Below are 12839 nucleotides of genomic sequence, written 5' to 3' on the forward strand. Positions count from 1 at the left end.
AGACTAAAAACCTGAATATTTATGACACTGCTTTGCCAGTAATTGAATGATTATCAAAGATTTTCAGCTTCAGCGTTAACAAAAGGCTTGCTCACATTCCATACAATTTAGCAGGCCACCGCTGGTTGTTTCTTCAAACAAGGAGAGGAGTTGTTTTTGTCGAGATATGGAATCATTAAAGGGAGCAGCCGCTGCCGCTGCTGTACTGCATCCTTCAAAGAAAATCTATTACCACTTAGTGTCGGCTTCTCCTCCGCTGGAACTCTCAGTCTGGGATTCAATTTACTCTGCAGACGAGGATTAAAAAATCATACATTTATTACCCAGCTTAATTTTTCCTCAGTATTGCCCACTGGTTTAAAATTGTTTTAAATCCGTTCATATCCGTACCCTATAGAATGTGCTTTTCAGGCTTGCAAATGGAATACAGTAGGCAGGTGGAGCATTTTTATGTTGCATTTACTGTAATGCATCACATATTATGTTACAAAACAATGTTTATTGGAACCATAATGGATATTTTTACATTTACAGGTATCAGCTGGTATTTGATGCATGCTTGCTGTCCATTTAGAACACACTTGAGGTTAAAGAAATAGTTCAACCAAAAATGAAAATTACTCTGTGATTTACCTCAAGCCATCCTAGGTGTGCAGCTAAGGTCAAAAGTTTACATTCCCCTTTCAGAATCTGCAAAATGTTATAAGAGGGATCATACAAAATGCTTATGTTTTATTTAGTACTGACTTGAATAAGACATTTCACATAAAGGATGTTTATGTATAATCCACAAGAGAAAATAATAGTTATAAAAATGACCCCGTTCAGAAGTTTTTTGGTTTTCCAGCATTTTTGTGTATTTGAACCCTTTCCGACAATGACTGTATGATTTTAAAATCTATCTTTTTACACTGAGGAAAACTGAGGGACTCACATGCAATCATTACAGAAGGTTCAAATGCTCACTGATGCTCCAGAAGGAAAAAGAGCTGGGGGGGTAAAAACTTTTGAACAAAATGGAGATGTGTACATTTTTATTATTTTACCTAAATATCATATTTTTTTTTTCATTTAGTTCTGCCCTTCAAAGGCTACAGAAGATAGTTACATGTTTCCCAGAAGACAAAATAAGTTACATTTAGCCTGTTCTTCAAATTCAAAAAAGTTTTCACCCCCTGGCTCTAAATGTATGTTTTTTTTCCTTCTGGAGCATCAGTGAGCATTTGAACCTTTTGTGCAAGTTGCAAATGAGTCCCTCAGTTGTCCTCAGTTGTGAAAAGATGGATCTCAAAATCATACAGTCACTGTTGGAAAGTGTCCAAACACACAAAATGCTGGAAAAACAAAGAATTTGTGGGACCTGAAGGACTTTTCTGAGCAACAGCAGGACAAACAAGGGACTCATGAACAACTATCACTAAACAAAAAACACATCTGTGGATCATTCTCGTAAGAACACAGTATTAAGAATTCAGGTCAGTACTAAATAAACAATAACGTGCATTTTGTATGTTCGCTCTTACAAACATGACCGAAATAGCCCGAAACATGACAAAAATTGACCATTTTCTGCAGCAATAATCAGCAAAATATGCAAGTTTTGTTCGGTTCAGTGGCGTTGTTTACATTCAGTGCCGCCAATATGGCCGACTGATGACATGCCGTGAAAACACTCTATGATTACGATGGTTGATTAATACAAAATATTAATATTATACCAGTTAATAACATCAATTTTCAATTTTCAGTGCAGGTATGTAAAACCTTAAATATTGCTATAATTTTTTTACAGTAAAGTTCTGGCAGCCACTGCTGCCATTAAAATTGTATGGGTTAAAATGCATTTTTATTGCATAATTCCTTGAAGTGAATACAGAAACAATGCAGTGCAATGCAGCCCTATTCTTAGCGGATTCCCCCACTATGTAATTTGCATGGTCCCTAAGAATAGCATTCTGGGGCATAAAAGAGATTCCCAAAGAGCCCAGATCTCACACAGGCTCTGGGATTGGCATCAGATGATTCCCTTATCAAAGAAACAAGACTTTTTTCTTTTACTGAAGAGAACGAGAATCAAAGCGCTGGTCAATTATTTAAGAGCACGCATGGTGGAAAATGTTACAACAACGCTCCTTTTACCAGCAATAGACAAGGATACGCACTTCTCGATGCTTCACACAGTTGGACGGCTCGCCAAAAGCAGACTTTTGGTTCGGGAGTGTGCTCTTATCAGCAGGCCACGGTCTTTCTTCTTTGTTTCCTCGCCATATGGAGACCAGCAGGAGTTGGGGAATCTAAGCGAGCGTCATGATCAGAGGACTCTCTTCCTCTTATAAACAGGCAGGGAAACGCGTCGCAGGGTAACAAGATGGGACTTTCATTCCCTCCCGTCTCGGAAAGTCAGGTTCGCCGGCGCTCCGACACGCATCAAGAGCTAAAATCGAGTTAACGTGTTTTCACAGTTCTCCGCCGTTATCGAGGGATAATTAGAGCCTATAAACTTGGTTCGCCTGAGTGTCTCTTCAGAGATGAATGTGGACTCACACTGTTAAGTTGCTGTTGCGGGCGCTCAAATTGCCTGTTTGCTGGAATTACCTCAGTGAAGTGTCGCTCATGGTGGCATTCATCTGTATGTAGAACAGCACATCTGTGTTTGATTACAGGTTTCAATCCCCGTTTTGCCGTTTCATCTTGAGTAAAAAAAAAAAACGCAAGGGAACGGAACACCCCGAGAAGGAGGAAGCGATGGATAAAGTGAGGAAAAAAGTAAGGGAAAAGAGCCTAGTTTCGATGTTGTCACACTGTCACATTTCATTCTGGTGTTGACTCTTGTCTCCGGTTGAGTTTGGGGTAATTGAAAGAGACAGACGCTAAAAATGGCAACGGAAAAGTGAGGCCTGTCAACTCGTGAGCCTTCAGTAAAAGGGGGAAAATCACAGGATGTGTCTCATTAAATGTTTCAGCAGGTCTTGAATGGGCAAATCCTGCAGGGTTGAGACAATAAACTGCTTTGTGATCCCTGCCCATCACCACACCTTTGGAGTGTGTGATGCGTTTGCTACCTTCGCCTGCAGACACTTGAAACTCTCGAAATGTGACGTCAAGTGTCTCTGACAGGAAAAGAAAGAGACAGTGTCTTCGAGGCAGGTGTGTACATGCTTCACAGTCAATTCTGATTGGTCAACAGTGACAGTGATGTTGAAAAGACTGTTGATTTGTAGGGCTGTTTGATAAGTACACAATACATCCGTTTGGTTTTTGTTTGTTGTGACATACAGATGTGAAAAAAAGCTTTGCAGTCATGCTGAAAGCATTTTTGCATTTCTAATATAAAATAACTGGAATGCTACTTGTAGTGGATATGAAATTGACCGTTTTTACCTTTTTTATTCACTGTTGTCGGTACAAAAGTTATTTTTAATTACATTTAATTAAATAATGCAATAATAAATGCAATATATTTTCCTTTTCCACCAATGTCACATGGCTTACTGAATGATAATAATAATGTACAATATATTACACTCTTAAAAATAAAGGTTTTTTATTGGCATCGATGGTTCCATGAGGAACCTTGAACATCCATGGAACATTTCAAATGCAGAAAAGGTTCTTTTTAGTCGGAATATTCTTCAAAATGGTTCTTTTAAGAACTGTTCACTGAAAGGTTCTTTGGGGAACCAAAAATGGTTCTTCTATGGCATCACTGCAGAAACACCCTTTTGGAACCTTTATTTTTAAGAGTGTAAAGGGGTCACGCCTGTTTGAAAAGACATGGCGGATTGTAGATTAGAAAGTAAACGCCCACTGCTATGATTGGCTAACAGCGTACATTCATTCTTCATAGATGGACGCTGCTGAGATTTTCATATCAAATGATCTGTAAGAAGAGACAAAGCGATAGTGACCACGTAATGAAAACAGTAACTCACACTTTTGTTGCGATACTTTTGGATCCAATATAGGTAGCACAGCATTGTCTTTTAGTTTCAATCTTTTTGAAAATTCTGTATCGCTCTGGTTACTGGCTAAACCTCAGTTCCCTGAGATAAGGTAACTAGCGTTGGGTCGCTGACACTATGGGTAACTGTGAACGAATCTGTAAACAAAAGACCAAGTTCGTACTGACGTGGTCTGGAACTTCACTAAAAATAAAGTTCATCCACTCTTTCCTAACGTTGGGATCAGAATGAAAGCAATGCAAAGTCTGTTTTTACACAAATTGGTAGTGCAGAGTGTCCTGTTGTTTTCAGAGCCATCTTTATCATTTAGTTTCTGCGTAGACCTGCACGTTTACCTCTCTGGTAAACACTATGTGTGAATCGGTGGGCGGAGCTAAACAGGCAGCGACTTTGATCATCTTCTGCGAAGGCGGTGCTTAATCTACCTATTACATCATACATGTGAACATTCCAAATGCTTCAGTATAAGCTGTTTTTATACTACTAACAAAGTTTTAACTTCTTAAACTTACAGGATGTTTTTATAAACAGTGACCTCTTATATGTCAAAATATCACGGCAATTCTGGTTTCTTAGTTCATCACCCATTTAAATTGTAATCAGCCAGTATTACAGTTTTGTTTTGTTCACCCCTCTAGTATTTCTCGCATGTAGGTCAAAAAAAAAAAAAAAAAAAAAAAAAAAAAATATATATATATATATATATATATATTTATATATATACATATTAAATATATATATATATATTAAATATGTACTATATTTTAGTTTAAAAACTGTTGAAGACACTTTGCAGGTTATTGCTGAAGTTTAGTTTAAGTTATAGTTTAATAATAATTAACTACATTTATATAGTGTTTTTTTGCAATTTAAATTCATTGTAATGACAAATGCCAAAAAAAAAGAAAGAAAGAGAAGAAAAATGGCTTTTTAAATTTTATATGAAATACACATAACAAGTGTCACACCTCTGTGGACTGTTTTTGTGTTTTTCCCCATGTATGCCCTTATTTGGTCTATCCTGTTCCGTTTTCAATTATTACGTTACTGTTTGATTGTTCACACCTGTCTCCCCCTGATTAGTCTGTGTATTTAAGTTTGGTTGTGTTCACGGTCTGGTTGTCGGTTATTGTAAGTCTCTCCTGGTCTGTTTATGTCATTCCTGTTTATTCTAAGTCTTGTTGTGTCTGTTTACCAAGCCTGCATTTATTTGATTCAAAATACAGCAAAAATGGCTATTTTTGCTATTTAACATAACTGCTTTCTATTTGTATTCAATTTAAAAATGTAATTTATTCAAAGCTGAATTTTCAGCATCATTACTCCAGTCTTCAGTGTCACATGATAATTCAGAAATCATTCTAATATGCTGATCGACTGTTCAGCAAATATGTATTATTTTTATTATTATCAATTATCAATTATCAAAAGTGATGATGAAGACATTCATAACGTTACTAAAGATTTCTATTTCAGACAAATGCTGTTCTTTTCTATTCATTAAAGAAACCTGAGAAAATTCTACTCAGCTGTTTTCAACATAATAATAATAAATGTTTTTTGAGCAGCAAATCATAATATTAGAATGATTTCTGAAAGATCATTTGACTGGAGCAATGATGCTAAAAATTCCGCTTTGAAATCACAGGAATAAATTACATTTTAAAATATATTCAAATAGAAAACAGTTATTTTAAATAGTAAAAAATATTTCAAAATTTTCCTGTTTTTGCTGTACTTTGGATCAAATAAATGCAGGCTTAGTGAGCAGAAAAGACTTTTTTTAAAAAAACAAAAAAAAAAAAAAAAACATAAAAAATCTTGCTTTCCAAAATGTTTTAATCAAAGAGTCAATGTCACAAATCTAAACAAACTGTATTCCAAATTTAAAGTTGATATCTCAAACAAAACAAAACAATAAAAAAGAGGTTTCAGTAAGATTTTGTTTGGCTGCAGTACCAAACATTTCCTCTAGTTGAAATTCTTTCCCATTTGTTTTTCAATGAAAATAGTATAGATATTTAACGTCAATCATTTATCATCTATTGGCTGGAATCGGTGCATCCCGAATATTAACCAATTGCCAAATAGTAATCATTACTTGTGTTTGTTCTGCCTTCATTCTATCAAAGTTGCGTTCCTAATTAGATCACACTATGGAAGTACAATTGGTTAACTTTATGCCTGTTTATACTCTATACTATAAAATCAACTGTAATTATACTGTAAATAAAAAAAGATAGCTTACATAAAGCTCTCAAATTAAATAAAGAAGTTCCTGGTAGGTCGTTTGCTTCCAAGCTCTTCAATTCTCTCTCTCTTGCTCAGTTCCTGGTTCCTATTGTATTCCATGACAGGGCTTGATGGTGTAATGAATATGTATGCACTGATGTGCTTAAACTCCATGGCGGATGATTACCTCTCAGCTCTGTCAGCCTGCACCGTGAGAGGCTCTTTTCCCAAGCAGAAGCATCGCTCGCAGTAACATTTGGTCATGCGTGTCAGTGACAGCACAACCATGAATGTTTGTCAGCTGTATTGTACGTTATTGAACGCGAGCCCAAAACCGGTCTCGCGCTGCGGCCTGCCAGATTGGCTCACAGCTCGACGGTTTAATCACAGAGACAGACCCCCCCACTTCAGACCTGAATTCCTGTGAGGCTTGTAAAAACAGCGGGAAACATTTGTATGAACATGGTTTCTTGCGCAAAAGCACAAAATTAAAAGTATTTGCAGTACCTCAACGCGATCTGCTTGGTTTGTTTTCGCATAATTTATGATTCGCTCAAAGAAACAAACAAAAAAAAAATTAAGTCCAATGCAAAGCATGCTGGGAATTGCAGGTACCTTGTCCAGGATGCAAATGTAGTCCAAGCAACTGATTAGTCTAAGTAAACTTCTGTTTTACAAATTTAAATTGATTACACGTCGCAGAAAAAAAAAAAAAATGTGTTGCTTTTGCTGATTTGAATTAAGTTAAATTGGATAAACTGCAAAAATACAATTTATTTAGAGTGTTTAGTTGTTTAAATTGATTTACAAAACTGATTTGCATGCATTCTGGGCTTTGCATCTTTGACGTTTGCTATCGACGCAGCGCTTGTTTGATATTGTAAAATTCACTCGCTATTTGTCAACTACAGTTTGCTGATAGCAACATCACATCTGATTATATAAACTGTAAATTCTCTTTACTGAGCACTTGCTGCTCTCACATAGGGAGCAATTATGCAGGAATCATTGCTGGATGCTGCTTGTCCTGGATTTGTTTCAAAAATAAATTATTCCCCTGATGTGCATTACTTGATTAATGCCGAGTAGCTGTGCAGCCCTTTGCAGAGATCTTACTTTAAAGAAGTTTAGTGGACTGGTAGGAGTCTTTTTTTTTTTTTTTTTTTTTTTTTTTATGTGGCGATACAGCAGTTTTTTGTTTAAAAGAAAAAAAAAAACAAAAAACATTTTAATTCAGACAGCAGCTTCCTAAGATGTATAGTACAGTCCAACAGCAATCAAACTGTTCCTTCAAGAAGAAGAAAATGTGCACTAGTGGTGAGGAAATTAAGTGACTTCTGAGCGAGTCAATGAGTCATTCAAAAGATTTGTTCAAAAACAGATTCATTCAGGAACTAAACAACTGACTAACTAAACAAACAACTGTGTTTTTTGAGTGAGTCACTGAATCCGTTACTTAACCAATTTGTTGGTTACACAGTATTTAATTCTTATTTACTGGATTTCTGGGCAACACTTTACAATAACCTTGCTTAGTTAACCTTAGTTAATGCATTAACCAGTGTTGGGGTAACGCATTACAAGTAACGCGGGTTACGTAATCAGATTCATTTCCATAACAAGTAACTCAGTAACATAATTGGTTACTTTTTTTAGGGAGTAACGCAATATTATAATGCATTACTTTTAAAAGTAACGTTCCCCACAACTGATTACAAGTGACGTGAGTTAAATCAATCAGATTACTTTTTTCAAGTAACTAGTAAAGTAATGCATTTTTAATTTACAAGAGAAAGTAACACAAAAGTAAAGACACAAATTAATTCTCATAAAAAGTACCTGAGTAACACAGTTACTTTCTTAGGGAGTAACGCAGTATTGTAATCCATTACTTTTAAAAGTTATTTGACCCAGAACTGATTACAAGTCATGTGAGTTCCGTAATCTGATTACTTTTTTACTAGTAAAGTAATGCATTACTTTTTAATTTACAAGAGAAAGTAACAAAAAAATAAAGTAACATTAACTTCAATAAAAAGTAACTGAGTAACATAATTACTTTTTTAGGGAGTAATGCAATATTGTAATGCACTACTTTTAAAAGTAACATTCCCCAAAACTAATTACAAGTAACAGGAGTTAAGTAATCAGATTACTTTTTTCAAGTAACTAGTAAAGTAATGCATTACTTTTAATTTACAAGAGAAAGTAACACAAAAGTAAAGTAACATTAATTTCCATAAAAAGTAACTGAGTAACATAATTAGTTACTTTTTTACGGAGTAACGCAATAGTGTAATGCATTACTTTTAAAAGTACCTTGACCCAGAACTAATTACTTATTACTTATTAATTAAGTAATGTGAGTTCCATTATCAGCTTACTTTTTTTCAAGTAACTAGTAAAGTAATGCATTACTTTTTAATTTACAAGAGAAAGTAACAAAAAAGTAAAGTAACATTAACTTCAATAAAAAGTAACTGAATAACATAATTACTTTTTTAGGGAGTAACGCAATAGTGTAATGCACTACTTTTAAAAGTAACATTCCCCAAAACTAATTACAAGTAACATGAGTTAAGTAATCAGATTTCTTTTTTTCAAGTAACTAGTAAAGTAATGCATTACTTTTTAATTTACAAGAGAAAGTAACACATTATTTTTTTTCTATAAAAAGTAACTTAAAAAAGTAACTTATAGTAAATTTTATCTTTGTTAATGTTAGTTAATAAATAAATAAACATTTTCTACTTAAAGGGATAATTCACCCAAAAATTCTGGAATTAATCTGTAATTAATTACTCATCCTCATGTCGTTCCAAACCCATAAGACCTTCGTTCTTCTTAGGAACACAAATTAAGATATTTTTGATTGAAATCAGAGATGTTTATGGCTTTTGACCAATTTTGGACCATCCTTCCTCACAAATCTATTTCTGAAAAGCATAACTGTATGTAATTAGTTCATTCAGATTATGTTTGTTTAGAATTGTGACTTAGATGAAGATTAAACCACATGCTTTGTGATTCTTGCATCTCTCTCTTTACATTTATGCAGATTACAGCCAATTAAATTTCTGTACAAAGTGGTTTAACCCTCACACCAATTCACATCACATTTTTTATACTTTTTTTAACATTTTGTTGACAAATCCATTAGTATGCATCACCTTAAACTCCTACATGGTGGTGCACTTGTTTACTAGTATACTTGACTTGTGAATCCTCAATCTACAAATAGCCACAATGAAGTTCCCTGGCAGGCACTCAGAATCAGTCCAGTTGCTCGCCATTACAATTTAACATACTACTGTACATTCATGTGGAACAGCAAGTAAAGCAAGTAGCACTTAATATAGCAACCCTGAGGTTATAGTTTAACAAAGTGCACATCCAGTCAAGCCACACTACTTAAGAACCACAATTCATGGTTTTAAAGCTGCAGGGAGTTTACCATGTTTCAGTATTAACCATAAAACAGATCAGGAGAGGATACTGGTTTGTAGCAGACATTTTAATTTATCTAATCCTAGACCATACCATTTTGAATTAGTTAATAAAAAACAGTTTTTCCTATAGAAACAGTGTCGGCTTGTCACGCGCACTCAGGAGTAATCCTTAGGGAATGGTGTTTCTTTATAAGTGTTTTATTTTCAAGCACGCGGGCTGAGACAAACCAAACATCCACGAGTCCCATGTGGCCAAATGTTCTCCATAATCGCAAAATGGCCTCGCTATCTCATTTGAAAACGCTGAGTGACAAGCGTGCGCGGGTCCGTGAACACACACACTTTATCATATCTAAAAAAAACCGCCTCCGTAACACATTTGTTTATGCCGCTGACACCATTCGATTACATCTGCGCAGACATGGAAATTGCCCTGCTTTTTACGTCCCTCCCCGCATCTATTTAAATTTGACTTGTCACGCTCCAAATGCTGCCGCTGTCAAGCTGTAACGACAGGCTGGCAATGGCTTGACGTGCAACTAAATATATAATAAAAGAAGTTGAATGCGGTCAGCAAAAGCGCTTTCCGCGCTGCCCCCCAAAAAGTTATTACTCGCGCACAACCAAGCTTTAGCTCTCGGATTAGACTCTAAGTGTGTATATTTTTACCTGTTTTTAACCACGCGGGCTTGGATCTAATGGTGGGGTGGATTGTGACGGAGGAAGAACACAACAGATGTTTATGGGTATGTTGTCCGCATGTCAGCTCTGCTATTATCGGAAATGCACTCTTCTGACAGACAGACAGACAGACGGTGATGCTCAGCGTAAGGAAAGAGAAAGAGACTAGCTGAGGCTGGACAGCTGTTCCTTTTCGCCTCTACTTCTCCTCCTCTGGCCTACCCGCAACTTAAACCTAATTGCCATGCAGAGCTTTTAAGTTCCCAGGCTGCAATTATGCCCACGAGTGCAGTATTGACAGCCTTTCTATACAACTATCTTAAAATTGTTCTCATTAAAGGAATGTAGCATTAAAGGAAAATGACAGTTTTGTCATCATTTACTCCTACTCTGTATTATTTTTTTAATGGAATTTTAAAGGAATAGTTCACCCAAACATGAAAATTATCTGATGTAAATGTACCCATGCTCAGGTCATCCAAGATGTAGATCAGTTTGTTTTTTCACTGGAACAGATTTGGAGAAATTTAGCATTACAGTTGAAGTCAGAAGTTTACATACACCTTGCAGAATCTGCAAAATGTTAATTATTTTACGTTATGTTATTTTTTTTATTTAGTACTGACCTGAATAAGATATTTCACATAAAAGACATTTACATATAGTCCACAAGAGAAATTACCCTGTTCAAAACCCTTTCCAACAATGGCTGTATGATTTTGAGATCCATCCTTTCACATTGAGGACAACTGAGGAACTGACTCATATGCAACTATTACAGAAGGTTCAAATGCTCACTGATGCTTAAGAAGGAAAAACGATGCATTAAGAGCCAGGGGTGAAAACTTTTGAAACAATGAAGATGTGTACATTTTTCTTATTTAGCCTAAATATATATATTTTTTCATTTAGTACTGCCCTTCAGAAGCTACAGAAGATACTTACATGTTTCCCAGAAGATAAAATAAGTCAAATTTACCCTGATCTTCATATTCCAAAAGTTTTCACCCCCAGGCTCTTAATGCATCATGTTTCCTTCTGGAGCATAAGTGAGCGTTTGAACCTTCTGTAATAGTTGCATGTGAGTGCCTCAGTTGTCCTCAGTGTGAAAAGATGGTTCTCAGAATCATGCAGCCATTGCTGGAAAGGGTTCAAATACACAAAAATGCTAAAAACCAAAGAATATGTTGAACTTGAAGGATTTTTCTGAAGAACAACAGGTAGTTTAACTGTATTTTAGTGAGAAGCAGTGTTTTAATGAGTGATTAGTTTATTACAAACATGTACTGTAGCTTTTCATTCCACAAGACATTATTGATAGACTGGAGTCGTGTGGATTGTTGTGATGTTTCTGTTTAGACTCTATCTTTGACGACACCCACTCCATTGGTGAGTAGTGGTGTAATGCCACATTTCTCTAAATGCATAATTTTCTTTCATAAAAAAGTCATTGATGGCTTGATTTTTGGACAGTTTGTCATGAAGTGGTTTGTATGGCTTGTAAAGACTTCTAAAATGATATGAGGCCAGTATGACATAAGAAAGTGAGAGTGAATAACTGATTAATAGATTAATAAATGCTGAGGATATTAATTGTTAGTTCACAATAGCTGTTCACCAAGGCTAGGTTTATTTGGTTTGAACTATTATTATATATAAACATTACTATTTAAAATTAGATTTTAAATTATTTTAAAATGTCATTTATTCCTGTGATGTTAAAGCAGAATTTTCAACATCATTACTCCAGTCTTAAGTGTCACATGATCCTTCAGAAATTTTCTGATTTTATGCTCAAGAAACATCTCTGATTATTATCATTGATGGTATATTTATATGAAATATACATTTTCAGGATTCTTTGATGAATAAACAAAACTTTTCGTCAATTTAATGCCTCATTGCTGGATATAAGCAATAATTACTGTCAGCACACATATGCTAATCATTAAAACATAAATCCAACATATGTGTTTTATTTTTATCCATAAGTACAGTTCACATTTAACAACTCACTGTCAGTTCATTCACATCAGGAGTTTTTGAAAAACAGTTTCCAGGCTTTTACTTATTTCAGGACTTCTTTGTCGATGAAAGCACATTTACAACTCTTGCAGGCAAGGGACAGTCCCCACTTTGGCTGTTCTGATGCCTGTATAATTCATAAACCATCTCTACAGTTGTCAAACTCCAACTGTCGTGGGAAGCTCTCATTGAATCATCAATGTGAGTAACGCAACTCTTTTTCTTCCTGATCATGGAAGCATAAAGGGCTCTAGTTCAAGAGTTAAATAATTTCTTACTGACGATGAGACAAATCATAAATAAGGCGTTGTGGTGATGTAATAGATGATTCTCTACGAGGGGGCGATTCTTTTAATGTCTCGTACTCGGTGGGTGGTGTGCATCTGTACAGCACCAGTACTCCAAAAAACAAGTGTCCCTCTTGAGGTATTACGTATGAAAAAGTTGCATTTCTAGATCCTCTTTGGTAAATATGCATGAGAAAGTTGCA

General features: G+C 35.4%; 1 protein-coding gene across 2 annotated transcripts in view; it reads left to right on the forward strand.

The window, feature by feature from the left end:
* Window positions 1–12839, forward strand: part of lrrc4ca (leucine rich repeat containing 4C, genome duplicate a) — a 283862-nt gene that overhangs the window by 118078 nt on the left and 152945 nt on the right. The gene's annotated exons all lie outside the window — the stretch shown is intronic.

The sequence above is a fragment of the Labeo rohita genome, chromosome 25 (assembly GCF_022985175.1).
Source record: "Labeo rohita strain BAU-BD-2019 chromosome 25, IGBB_LRoh.1.0, whole genome shotgun sequence".
Lineage (NCBI taxonomy): Eukaryota > Metazoa > Chordata > Actinopteri > Cypriniformes > Cyprinidae > Labeo > Labeo rohita.